Source organism: Motacilla alba, chromosome 1 (assembly GCF_015832195.1).
Source record: "Motacilla alba alba isolate MOTALB_02 chromosome 1, Motacilla_alba_V1.0_pri, whole genome shotgun sequence".
Lineage (NCBI taxonomy): Eukaryota > Metazoa > Chordata > Aves > Passeriformes > Motacillidae > Motacilla > Motacilla alba.
Window position 1 is genome coordinate 4,481,534 of NC_052016.1, and position 11,460 is coordinate 4,492,993.

At 45.6% G+C, this 11,460-nt stretch overlaps 1 protein-coding gene across 6 annotated transcripts in view; it reads left to right on the forward strand.

Annotated features, from left to right (window-relative positions):
• Positions 1-8,750: 8,750 nt before the first annotated feature.
• SLC37A1 (solute carrier family 37 member 1) overlaps positions 8,751-11,460 on the forward strand; it is a 35,558-nt gene continuing 32,848 nt past the window's right edge. For 3 of the 6 annotated variants that reach the window (XM_038141284.1, XM_038141294.1, XM_038141303.1), the window contains exons 1-2: positions 8,751-8,915; positions 9,688-9,782. The gene's annotated coding sequence lies outside the window, so the exon portion shown is untranslated. Of the gene's footprint in view, positions 8,916-8,997; positions 9,181-9,687; positions 9,783-11,460 lie in introns of those variants that run through there. The other 3 variants (XM_038141311.1, XM_038141319.1, XM_038141325.1) reach the window with 1 other exon arrangement.

Consider the following 11,460-nt stretch of genomic DNA (forward strand, 5'->3'; position numbering starts at 1 on the left):
AGTGCCTTCTGTGTGTTGAAACTGGTGACATCTGGGATGTGACCTGAGACCCCCTCAGCCTTCTGAGAGCTCCCAGCAGTTCAGCTGGTCTGGCCTGAAAACAACATTTTAGATTTAAACCCGTTTCTCCACCTAGATTCTTTCATTTTTTGATGGATTTATTGCTGTTCAGAAATACCACTCCACTTTTTGTTTTCTCTCATACAGGCAAATCACCTCACCATCACTTTGCACAGTAATTTAATGGCCATGGATTCACAAGAGGAGCCAGACAAGGATATGCTTGGTGAAAAGGAGTGAGCTAGACAGGCACTGGGCAGAGCAGGTGATGCTTCTGAGGTAGACAGGATTGACAAGTGGCTGGAAAATGGGTGGTGGTCACCTTACGCCCTAAATCAAAGCTCCACCACCCAAACCAGAAGAAAAACAGGATCATCACTATATAAAAATACACCATTTTCAGGTGGGTTTCTTCCTTTCCATTGGTAGGAATCTAAATAGCCAGTATTTAAATAATGTATGAAGAGTGATAAGGTGTCACTTCTGTGGCAAGTCTCTGTTTGACTTCAGTTGGGTAAAGATGAAAAACGAAGAGACTCTTGCTAAATACCTCTGTGTTCATAGGAACCCTTCCAGCTTCTGAGTTAACATCCAGTTACTCATTTGAGAGCACTTTGCCTTTGAAGCAGTTCAGAATGCTGAAATTAAATTTTGTTAGCTGGCAGAGCATTGAGAAGCTATACATTTATTTATTCCAAACTGTATGGTTATTTCTCTTTCCTGCACACTCTCAGCATTTGCCTAGGGAAGCCTAATTTGCATAATGTACTGTTAATAAGCCATTGCAGAATATGCAAACTACTGCTCTGCTCGCTTCCTGCCGAGCTGACATGAGCACACATCTTGGTGATGCCTCCGTTTCTCCCTTGCACCTAAGATTGGCTAAATTCTTTTATCTATGATAAGGTAATGTCTCTAATTATAAAAGTGCTCACTTGGTCTGTCATGGAAAATTCATTCTAAGCAGACACTGAGGCTCAGAGTGACAAGGGAATTAATGTTTGGAATGCATAGGGAGGTGCTCCCTGTTAAACTCGAGGACAAAAATAACCAGACGTGTCTTTTGCCCTGGAAGGTGACGTGGCTCAGGGAACTGCTGTGACACAAACAGGAAGCAGTGACAAGACATCAGAGCCACTCCCCTGGATGACCACTAATAATGATCATTAACTGCTCTTGCTTATTGTTTCAAAGCTCTGAAGAAGGAAAAGGGTCTGAAGCAGCTCAGTTATCTCGAGAAGCAGCTAGGAACTCTTTATAGAAGTTAAAGTGCTCACCACCCAGAAGTGGCAGATAGAATAAATGTCTTTACAACAGGATCATTTCACTTAAAAGAGGGAGGCATCATTTAAAATTTTCTACACGTAGAAACTGTCCTGTGAGGACAGCTACAGCTTATATATAATTAATGACAAGAAGAATTTATTTTGTAGTTTCTTATCTTCTGGTTGAATTTGGATGCATTTCAATGTCAGAATAAAGTAAAGCTTCAGCTATGTCACTATTGAAAGGAGGTTTAGCATCATCCTTATTTTCCTGTTCTTTTCCCTTTTCTGTCAAAGGACCAAGATTCCTAAGGTCCTGAGATCTTGTATTCAAATTTCATTAGTCCAAAGTCCCGAGAGGGTAATTTGTGCTGATTACCTGCTCTGCCCTTGCTGCTGGCAGCTGCCAGCACTGCCAGTCACCCTGGCAGGGACAGCAGAAGCTGCCACAGCTGTGAGTGACCCTGAGGAAGCTCCTGGTTTGAGTTTGACAGAAGCCCCACAGGGAGCCAGAGCTCCACTAAAACCCAAAGCCTTTGCTGCCAGAGGTGCTTAAAAACAAAGAAAGACAACAACAGAGAGAAGGAAAAGGCTGCTGGAATGAAGAAGTCAGAAGGTGCCTCCTGTGGGAGAGGACAGCCCTGGATGTCCTTTTATCCTGCCTTGCAGGTCCTCACTTTGATTTTAAGCTCCTTTTTTGATTTTCAGCTCTTCTGCAAAAAGAAATGGCCAAAAATCACTTTTAAGGCCCGTTATGCTCCTGTTTCTCCTTGGAGTTTACTCTCTCTTAGGAGTGGGACACTTTTGCAGTTCAGGGATTTTGCAGGGGAAATGCTGCTGTGCCAGACCTGTGAAACAACCTGAAGCCTTCCTTCCAGCACTGACCAAGCTCTGAAAACACACAATGAACATTCAAAACTACAGGATTGTTTGTCGACCTCTGTGTTTCAATCAGTGTCCTGCTTCAAAGGGGTGATAAAAATACAGCAGGGTGCACACACAGTCTCTGATGTGCTAAAGGCAGGATGCTGCTTAATTCCCACTCAGTGCACTTGGGAATTTCTGCCCTCAGGAGCTCACTGATCTCTGCCCCTGTCCCACCATGCATCCTTCTTCCAGGGGCAGTGCCTCGTGAGCCAGCTCTTCACCCTGCCAGCAGTGGGGCTCTAGGGAGCTGCCTTTTCACCTTCTGCCATCAAAATTAACAGGGCAAATGGAGATAATTTGCCTGACTCACAGGTTGGTTTCCTCACATCTCACATTACTCAGTCCTGACAGAGTTGGTGACTCTGGGAGGGCCAGTCCTTGTCACTGAAGTCAGTTTGAGTTTTGGTCTGGGCTCAATTAGAGATGCAGGTGAACCTTCATTGCTTTTGGTAGGGCAGACCTGAGCAGGATTATATCTTCTGACAAGACTTTAAAGAACAGAAATTTGCAAGGAAATATGTTTTTCTCTCTTAGAAGACAGTAATTTCCATCTTTCTCCTTATAAAAGTGTCATGCATGGCTGGTAACAGATATTAGCAAAGTGTCAACAGGAGCTGTCAGGAAAACTTGATGAAATGAGATCTGTTCCTCCTGACACTTAAATATAAACCAGATTGTTTTCAACAGCCTTTTTGGAGGAAAAAATGTGGGATTATATAAATATCCTAAGGGGAGTTTTTGTTTGGGAATATACATAGGAACATACATTCAGGTCTTTTTAATATTCTGCAATATTATCAGGCACACTTTCAATATTTCCTGAAATAATGGGAACAGTGGACAAAGTGGAATTTACTGTCACCAAGTTCCATATACTGTTTTTTTTTTTTTCATCCAATTGAGAATTAAGCAAGATTCTGAAATGTCAAAATCCTTTGCAAAATGGGAACTTCTCTTCACACAGCTCTTTTTAAGCTCCTTACCGGCAAAATGAAATCTGCTTACTCTGTGTGTATGCCAAGTAAAGATAGCTTCTTTTTGTGCTCATATCTAAGTCAGAAGAACAAGCAAATGACCTTTCTAGCCACTCAGTTGACAAATGCCTCCTCCAAGTACGATTAACATTGCATATCCTGAAGGCAGGACAATTCTAAAACCTAAGTTTGTGTGAAAGCCATTCTTGAAATACAGATAATGCTTTTTTTGTCTCTTGGCTAAATATGACCTTTCATTTCCCTCCTGCAGATTATCCAAGGGAAAGTGTTCTGTTGTATTTACATCCTGCCTCCCGTTTCTCTGACCTCACTGCTCAATTTGAAGTGCAGTCTGCATTCCATTCTTCAGACATCTGGGAAAATTGTCAGGTTTTTCCTTTTACCTAAGGAAAAACTCTCTCTCTCTCTCTCTCACTAAAGTGCAGTGGGGACATACAGAGGTCCCTGTGGTTCCATTTAGGAAATTGTTGCTGATGTCTTTTCTCAAGACTTTGACAACAGTCAACGTTACTAGTGATACCAAGAAAGCAGTTGGCACTCATGAGATTAAAAAAAAAAAAAATCTTAAGGTCAGTATAAGAATAAAGCAGCACCAATATTACAATTTTCTCTATTTTTCTGTGGAAGTGTTTTTGAGTTTGTTTTTTTGGTTTGGTTGTTGTTGGGGTTTTTTTTGCATAAAATAAAATCCCAAGCCTAAGCTTCTTTATTCAGGCAGAGCTGGTAATGACATAAAGCTCAAGCAGCCCAATCCTTTTGTCTATACCACCTGAAGCCCTAATCTGATAATTCAGAATTAATTCAATAGACAATAATGAAATGATTGAGGTGGATGGGACTAATTTGCTGTCTCCTCATTCCTGTCAGCTCAAATACTTTCAAACATCCTCTTCTTATTCATGACTTGCAAGAAAATTGCTTCAGTTCAAGCTCTCTTCTGGTCTGCTTTCTATTTCAGCATGGTTCTGGTATTTGATTTCTGCTACAATATGCCTCAGTGCTCCCTTCTCATCTAACTACCCTTCAGTGACCAAGTCTGCAAGCAAGGAGAAAGGAGATCTGCCAGCAGCCTACCTGCCTAATTCACTCTGTTTACTCCTCAGCAATTGTTTCTGCAGCCATGTCTTGCACTTCCACCCAGTTCTCCAGGAAATCTAAGAGTAGAAGTAAGGGCAAAATAACAAGAAAAACGGTCCCATTTCCTGCAGGAAGCAGAATTAAATTCTTCAAGAGAAGTTCCTCAAAATAGATTTGCATTTTTCATGGACCATGGCCTGCATGATGTTTCACTGATTCCATCTATAATAATGCAGCTTGGTTGTGTTTTGGCTTTGGTCGTGTTTTTGTCATTTGCTTATTTTTGTTTTAAATTCTGCATTCTCAGAACATTCTTGTTCATTTTTCAGGTGGCTGAAGGTGGGAGAAGATGCTCCAGGGAACCTCCATCCCTGCTCCAGCAGCCACTGATCCCAGGCCACATGCAGCAGCCCTGTCCAGGGCTCCCTTCAACAGATCCCCAAAAAACACCTCTGCTGCTAGAGCCACTTTTTAAACAGATCCTTCCTTAGACAGCATGAGGTGGTTTAACCATCCCACTCCCACTCTCCAGCCCTCTGGAAAGCTTGGGAAGAGTCAGAGCAGGCAGAGTCCAACACACAACTCACAGGTTTCAAATAAAAGCTGTTATTTCTAATTGTCTCCTCCAGGCTGACCAGTATCTATCTTTATGTAGGCATCTTTATACAGTTTTACTGTCCCTCCCTGCCCATGTTCCACATACTACAGGGTGTTTTCTTCATAAATCATCTTTAGTACTCAGTACCCTGTTCTGCTGGGGAAAAGCCTGTGCTGGCCCAGTGGTTGTGTCTGCTGATGTCTTTTCCTAAAGCTACCAGCTGCTGATTCCCACTGGATTTTGGGCCAGATACATGCAATGAAAGTACCAGTGTGGAAATTCTGTGGTCATGCTAGTGTGGCACTGAGCCAGCACTAGAATTTCTCAACAGACGGCACATAATGTGCTAACTCAGCTCAACAGCTTCCAGCCCCTCCAAGTGCCCATCTACTCCCAAACACACAGGCACAGCCCTCAAAGCCTCTCTTTTTTTTGGCTGCTTTGGATATTTTTTTTTTTTTGTCTGCCAAAGCTCGATGGCAGGTTATATCTGGATTGCACCCAGTGCTGATGTCAATTGCTTATAGAATATTCCAGCTGCCCTGTTGGGAAAACAAAGCATGTAAAACTAATAAGGGCAACCAAAAAATGTGATTATATCAGTACTCAGAATCCTGCTATTTGTCAGGAATAAAGTCTGAGTAAATACCAATTTCTAGATAGGCAAATACTATTTAACAACCCATCATTATGTAAATAAGTTATGATTTTTTTTATTCCCCTAAAACGAAGCAATCACTCTGTGGCCAAACAGATTAGTTTATCCAACTGTGCAATTATGAATAATAAAATACATTTTTATGCAATATACTGGAAAGAAAATAATTATTTTAATCAGCTAAGGGATGCAATAGTTGGCATCCAGACCTCTGCTCAGCCAGCATCACCTATTCAGTGAAGGAAAGATGACACTGACATCCACTCACTTCAAAGTGTTTTGCTTTGTCTGAACTTGAGGAGTTAAGAGCACCATTTGTGAAAGTAAAATTTAACTGTCAACTGGGAAATTAGATTATCTCTTCTGAGAGAAGCACCATCACAAGAACATGAAAGCATCTGCCAACTCAGCACCTTTACTTCTGTTTGCTTTTGCAGACAAGAACTCGTCCTTTTCTATTTCCTCTGGCACGAACACTGCCAGGGCTTAAAAAACCAAACCACTCCCACATTTTCTACCCAACACAACAATTTCCTGGACCAAACCCTTCATTTGTGTTTCCTTCTGGAAAGCAACTTGCAAAGCATGATTTCTGTTTGTTTTTTCTGTGAGGCTCTAGATTACACATATTATTTTAAACCTTGCGGGTGGGTGTGTGTTCTGGTTTTTTAACCATGTAGATCTCCTTTTATCTCTGCCCGACCTCTGGCCCCTCTGTGAGGCTGTTGTGCAACCAGCAGCACCAGCTCCTGCTGCTGCCTCTCCCTGTATTCCTACTTATTTCATGGCTTCTGGCAATTGCAGCTGCTGGTGACCCACGCTGGCAGAGCAGAGACAGCAGCTGTGCCAAGTGTGGCAGCCAGCAGGTTTCAGTGATGCCAGGGGAATGGATTACAGGAAACGTTTATTTGAATGGGAGATGCAGTTTCTACTTTAAGTATGAAAAATATCAGGGTTTTCTGGGGCTGTTTGGCTCATGCTTTTTGCAAGCTGCTTGTAGCAGACTAGTAAGGTACTCAAGCGAGGTTAAATTCTTTAAGGAACTTAAAAAGGGCTAAGGCAACAGCAATTTTTTAGAAAAATGAGGATTTCACATGATGATGAATAGTTGTTGTGATAATTTGGGATGGCTAACCATGTATACAGATGCACTGTGATGGGTCTGACCTTTTCTGCTGTAAGAAGACAAATCTTTTTTCTTGTGTCTTTTCTTTTTTTTTTCTTTTTTTTTTTTTTTGTGCCTGTGCACGAGTCTGAATAGACAGTGCCTAGGTTCTTTCTGGTGCTGGTGCAGAAATACAGCCACATGATTCATGCAAATTCCTCAGAAGGTAAGACTGGTGATAATCAAGAGCTGTGCATTAACTTTCCAAGTAGGTCATTTGTAGCATTTGGAGAAACAATGTTTTTTTAAAATCTCTGATTCATTACTTACAAATCTCAGCAAGAAAGATGGAATCAACATTTGCCACCAAGAAGCTTTAAAGCAGCAGATTTTACAGCACCCACCTGCATTTGCAGTGGTTCAGGTAACTCTATAAAGACCCTGATTCTGCAAATGTGAAAATAAGGGTGAAGGGCTCCTTTACTGCCTGGGAGAAGGTGAAGGAAAGGTGACCTGGGACCATGGAGCAAAGCTGAGCACATCTCTAAGTGTTTGATATGTGGAGCCTAAGGAACATCACACTGGGAGTCAGAGTTTCTTTTCTTGGTATTCCCAGCACAGGCAGTGCAAGATGAGAGGGAAAAGAGAACAACATCAGACACTTCAGTGAGGGCCTTAAGGGGGTCATTTGTCAGGGACATGGTGCTCTACAAGGGACAGACTTACACACATAAATAAAACCTGCATGAGGTAATTTTAGCAGCTAGTCAGTCTTGGATGAAGGAAATAGCACAGGGTTTTTTGCTCTGGTGAGGTGGTCATGATGAAGAAATACACCTACAGGAGGAAGTGTGCATTTATATAAATAAATTGACCTTTGGTACATGGTTTCTGAAACACTGCGGGATCAGAAAACCAGGAGACAACTAAAGTAAATGTATTCTTTCTTCTTTAATGAAGTCCTGCCGAATGTTTCCCTCGGCTGTCAGATGATCTGTGAACGTTTGGCACCAGGAATACCTTCATGTGTGTCTGACAGTGCTGCAGGGAAGCACCTGTGCACACCTGCCCGGCTGGGGGCTGCCTGCCTGGGGATCCCACTGCAGTGCTGAGCAGGGCAGAGGGCTCCAGCCACTCTCTGGAGCACCTGGAGTGGAAGAGGCTGCCAGGGTGACAGATGGGACAGCAGGTACAAGGGAGCATCTTTTCCTGCTCTGGCAGGACAGGGGTCAGCTGGGGCCCTGCCAGGGGCAGCAGTTCACAATCACAGAATGGACAGGCTGGAGGGGACCACAGTGAGTCACACATCCAGCCTCCCTGGTGTACATGCCACAGGGTTGTCCAGATGGTTCTGGAATATCTCCAGTAAGGGAGAGTCCACAGCCTCTCTGGACAATCTGTCCCAGTGCTCAGTCACTGTTCAGGTGGAACTTCCTGGGCATCAATTGCCGCCCATTCCTGTTGCTCAGCATCAACAAAACAGAGCCCGGATCCATCCTCTTGACACACTTCTTTAGATATTTATACACACTAATAAGGTCCCCTTAGAGTTATCTCCTTAGAGGCTGAGCAGCCCCAGCTCCCATAGCATTTCCTCATCACAGAGATGCTCCAGTCCCTTCATCTTCGAGGCTGAACATCCCCAGATCCACAGCCTTTCCTCATCACAGAGATGCTCCAGTCCCTTCATCTTCGAGGCTGAACATCCCCAGATCCACAGCCTTTCCTCATCACAGAGATGCTCCAGCCCCTTCATCTTCGAGGCTGAACATCCCCAGATCCACAGCCTTTCCTCATCACAGAGATGCTCCAGCCCCTTCATCTTCGAGGCTGAACATCCCCAGATCCACAGCCTTTCCTCATCACAGAGATGCTCCAGTCCCTTCATCTTCGCAGCCTCCACTAGACCCGCTACAGGAGCTCCACATCTCTCTTATCCTGAGGAGCCCAAACCTGGACACAGCACCCCAGAGGCGCCTCACCTGCTCTAAACAGAGGAGCAGGACCGCCTCGCTGACCTGCGGGCACTGCCCTTCCTAGAGCCAGGGTTTCTCCCCGCAGGCTCCTCCTCCGCGGCGGGGAGGGGCCGAGGCCGCCGGGTCCCGCCGCGCAGCTCCGGCGGCGGGCGGCGATCCGCAGCCGCGCCCGGCCCGCTCGGCTCGGCAGGCTGGCAGCGACAGGAGAAGGGAGAAGGAGGCGGCAGCGCTGCCGGGAGCAGCAGCAGCCCGGGGTAGGCTGAGGCGGCCACGCACCTGCCGAGCCCGCGGCGGGGGCGGAGCGGGGGCGGCTCCTGGGCCGCGGGGCCGCTCGGGAGCGGGGCCGGGCCGGGCCGGGGAGCGGCGGCCGCGGGGTCGGGTGTTCCTTCACCTTGCCGGCCACCGTTCCGCCTCCTTTTGTCTCCTTTTCTCCCGTTGGTTTTTCCCCGGAGCCCCCATCCTGCTGGACGGGGAGGGTCGTTTGGGAGGCGCGGCTCGGTTTCGGGGGTGGCACCGCAGGTTGGTGCCGCGGGGCTGCGGTGGGACCCGGGGCAGAGCCCGGCCCTGCCCTGCCGGTGGTCCCGGGGAAGGCGGTGTCTGTCCCTTCCCCGGCTCTGCTCCCTCTGCCCTTGACCTTTGCGATGGCCGGAGCCGCCCTGGTCGCTCTGCGGGTGCCCAGGGAGAGCTCACAGCTCCCAGGCTGTGCTCCTCTGTGGCTGAACCGCGGTGAACCCTTTTCCTCCCTGTATTAAATAGAAGGAACGCGGCTATTTCAGGCGCCGGAGTGATGGATTTGGCAGGTTCTGGCTCAGGTGCAGAGCTGCCGGGTATTAAGCCCAATTTGCATTTGCTCCGCGTGTGTGCGAAGGCGTTCCGAGCCCTTAAGGCCGCCCCGGGCAGGGTTTGGTTACCCGCTGTCTGCAGACACGGAATCCATCCCGGCCCCGGGGGAGCTGCGCTGGGGCCGGGCAGGACCTGCCCTGTCCCTCCCCAGCACAGCTGATCCCGGCCGTGCCGTGTTCGCAGGGCGAAAAAGCCGCTCCCCGCTGACTGCTTTCCTGAAATAGGGAGGAAGGAATGCTTCAGCCGCTGCAGCGAGGGAGCAACACCCAGCGTGAAAGGTAAATACGGTTTCAAAGTGTTCAAAGAAAGGTAAATACGGGAAGGGATACGGCTTTGTGCATTGTGGTACAGCAAGGAGGAAGTGGAGGGTTGGTTTCGCTGTCGGCAGAAATAGTTGCTGAAAATGAAAGAATGTAAAACAAATTTTTGTGATCGAACGGGACGTTGTCCTTGGGCTTCGTCAGTAAAACGGAAATACAAAAAACTGTATTGATAAACTGCTGGTTAAGTGTTGTAGCCTATTAGTGTGGTTTCTGAAGTATACCTTGGTTTTTAAAATCTGCTTCAATCTCCAATAAAAGGTGAAATTTACAACCTGCTATCACAAGTTTTATTGCCACAAATTTCTTAGCTTATGTGTGATGCCTTGAGAGGCTACCTAGAACAGAGGCTAGACAGTGTTAAAAAAGTAAAGTAGGGATTTATTAAAAAGGCCTTCAAAGGATACACCTTGGGCAATACAGGAGCCTGGCCAAGGCTACACCCAAGATGGTCACAATTTTTCACACTTTTATAAGATTTGGTCCATTTCCATGTTGGGGTTAATTGTTCAATTATAGCTTCAGGTTATGCAGTCACATCCTCCCAGACTGCTCTCCTCAGTTTGCTATTGTTTATACTTTTTGAACCTGAAGCTGCAATGGTTCTGGGACTGGAAAAGAATTTTTTTTTTTTTGTCTCAAAACACTTGCTAACACTTTATATGAAATTCAGAGTTCTATACTTATACTAATGCAGTACAGAATCTGGAAATCATGGAAGTTAAAACTTAAGGCATCATCTGGAGGATTTTTTAAAATGTTTATTAAAATGCACATGAATGTCAGAGGAACTTAGAAATATGTGGAGACAGAAACAAGTTAGTGAGGTGTAAATGAGAACTCAGGTGTTCCTGCCTGCAGTCCATAAAATGAAATCAACCCCTGTCAAATAGAGTTAGGCTGCAGTTCTCTCTGTGCTGCTGATAGTCCAGTCATCTTTGCTGGGAATGACTGGGGTCCCTGTGATGGGATTTGTCCTGAGGATACACTGCTGGGAGGTGGTGTGAGTACAGTCTGTGCAGCAGGTGCACACATGTGCAGCCTGGCGTGACCACTGAGCATCTGAAACCTTCTGTAAGATGTGTGAAGTCTCTTCCTGCTTGCACTAGAGCTGTTAAATAGTAACCTGCTAAACAATTGCTTTGCTATAATGATGATTGCCCTGTCCTACTGTATTTTAAGAGAACTGTTTAAGGAAGTGTTTGACCTCAGGTGTTTGTTCTTTGCTGGCTTCTCAGGTTTTTTTCCCATTAGGTATTTCTGTCTGCTCACTTGGTGTGGTTGATGAAATCATTTTGGTGTTTGGAGAGGACTGTGGGAGAGGAGAAATGGGGTTTGGGATCACCCTGAGATGAATCTGTTACTGCTGGAGGAAAAATTCACTCCTGCTGTAAGCTACTTTTGCCAACCTCTTTTTCTCCTTACCTTTTTTCTCCCACTTGGAGCTATCTGCAGCTCATTTCAAAAAACAGATAACTCATGAGAAATAGTTGTTTTGAAGTTGGAGTTTTGAAATCTGACCTAACTAGCCAGCTGTGGCTGTAAGGAGCAATCCCAGTTTTTAGTCCTTGCCTTTATGCCCGTGCTGCCTTGGATTTATTCAGTGTGGCAGTTTTATGGCCATGGATTGAGTTAA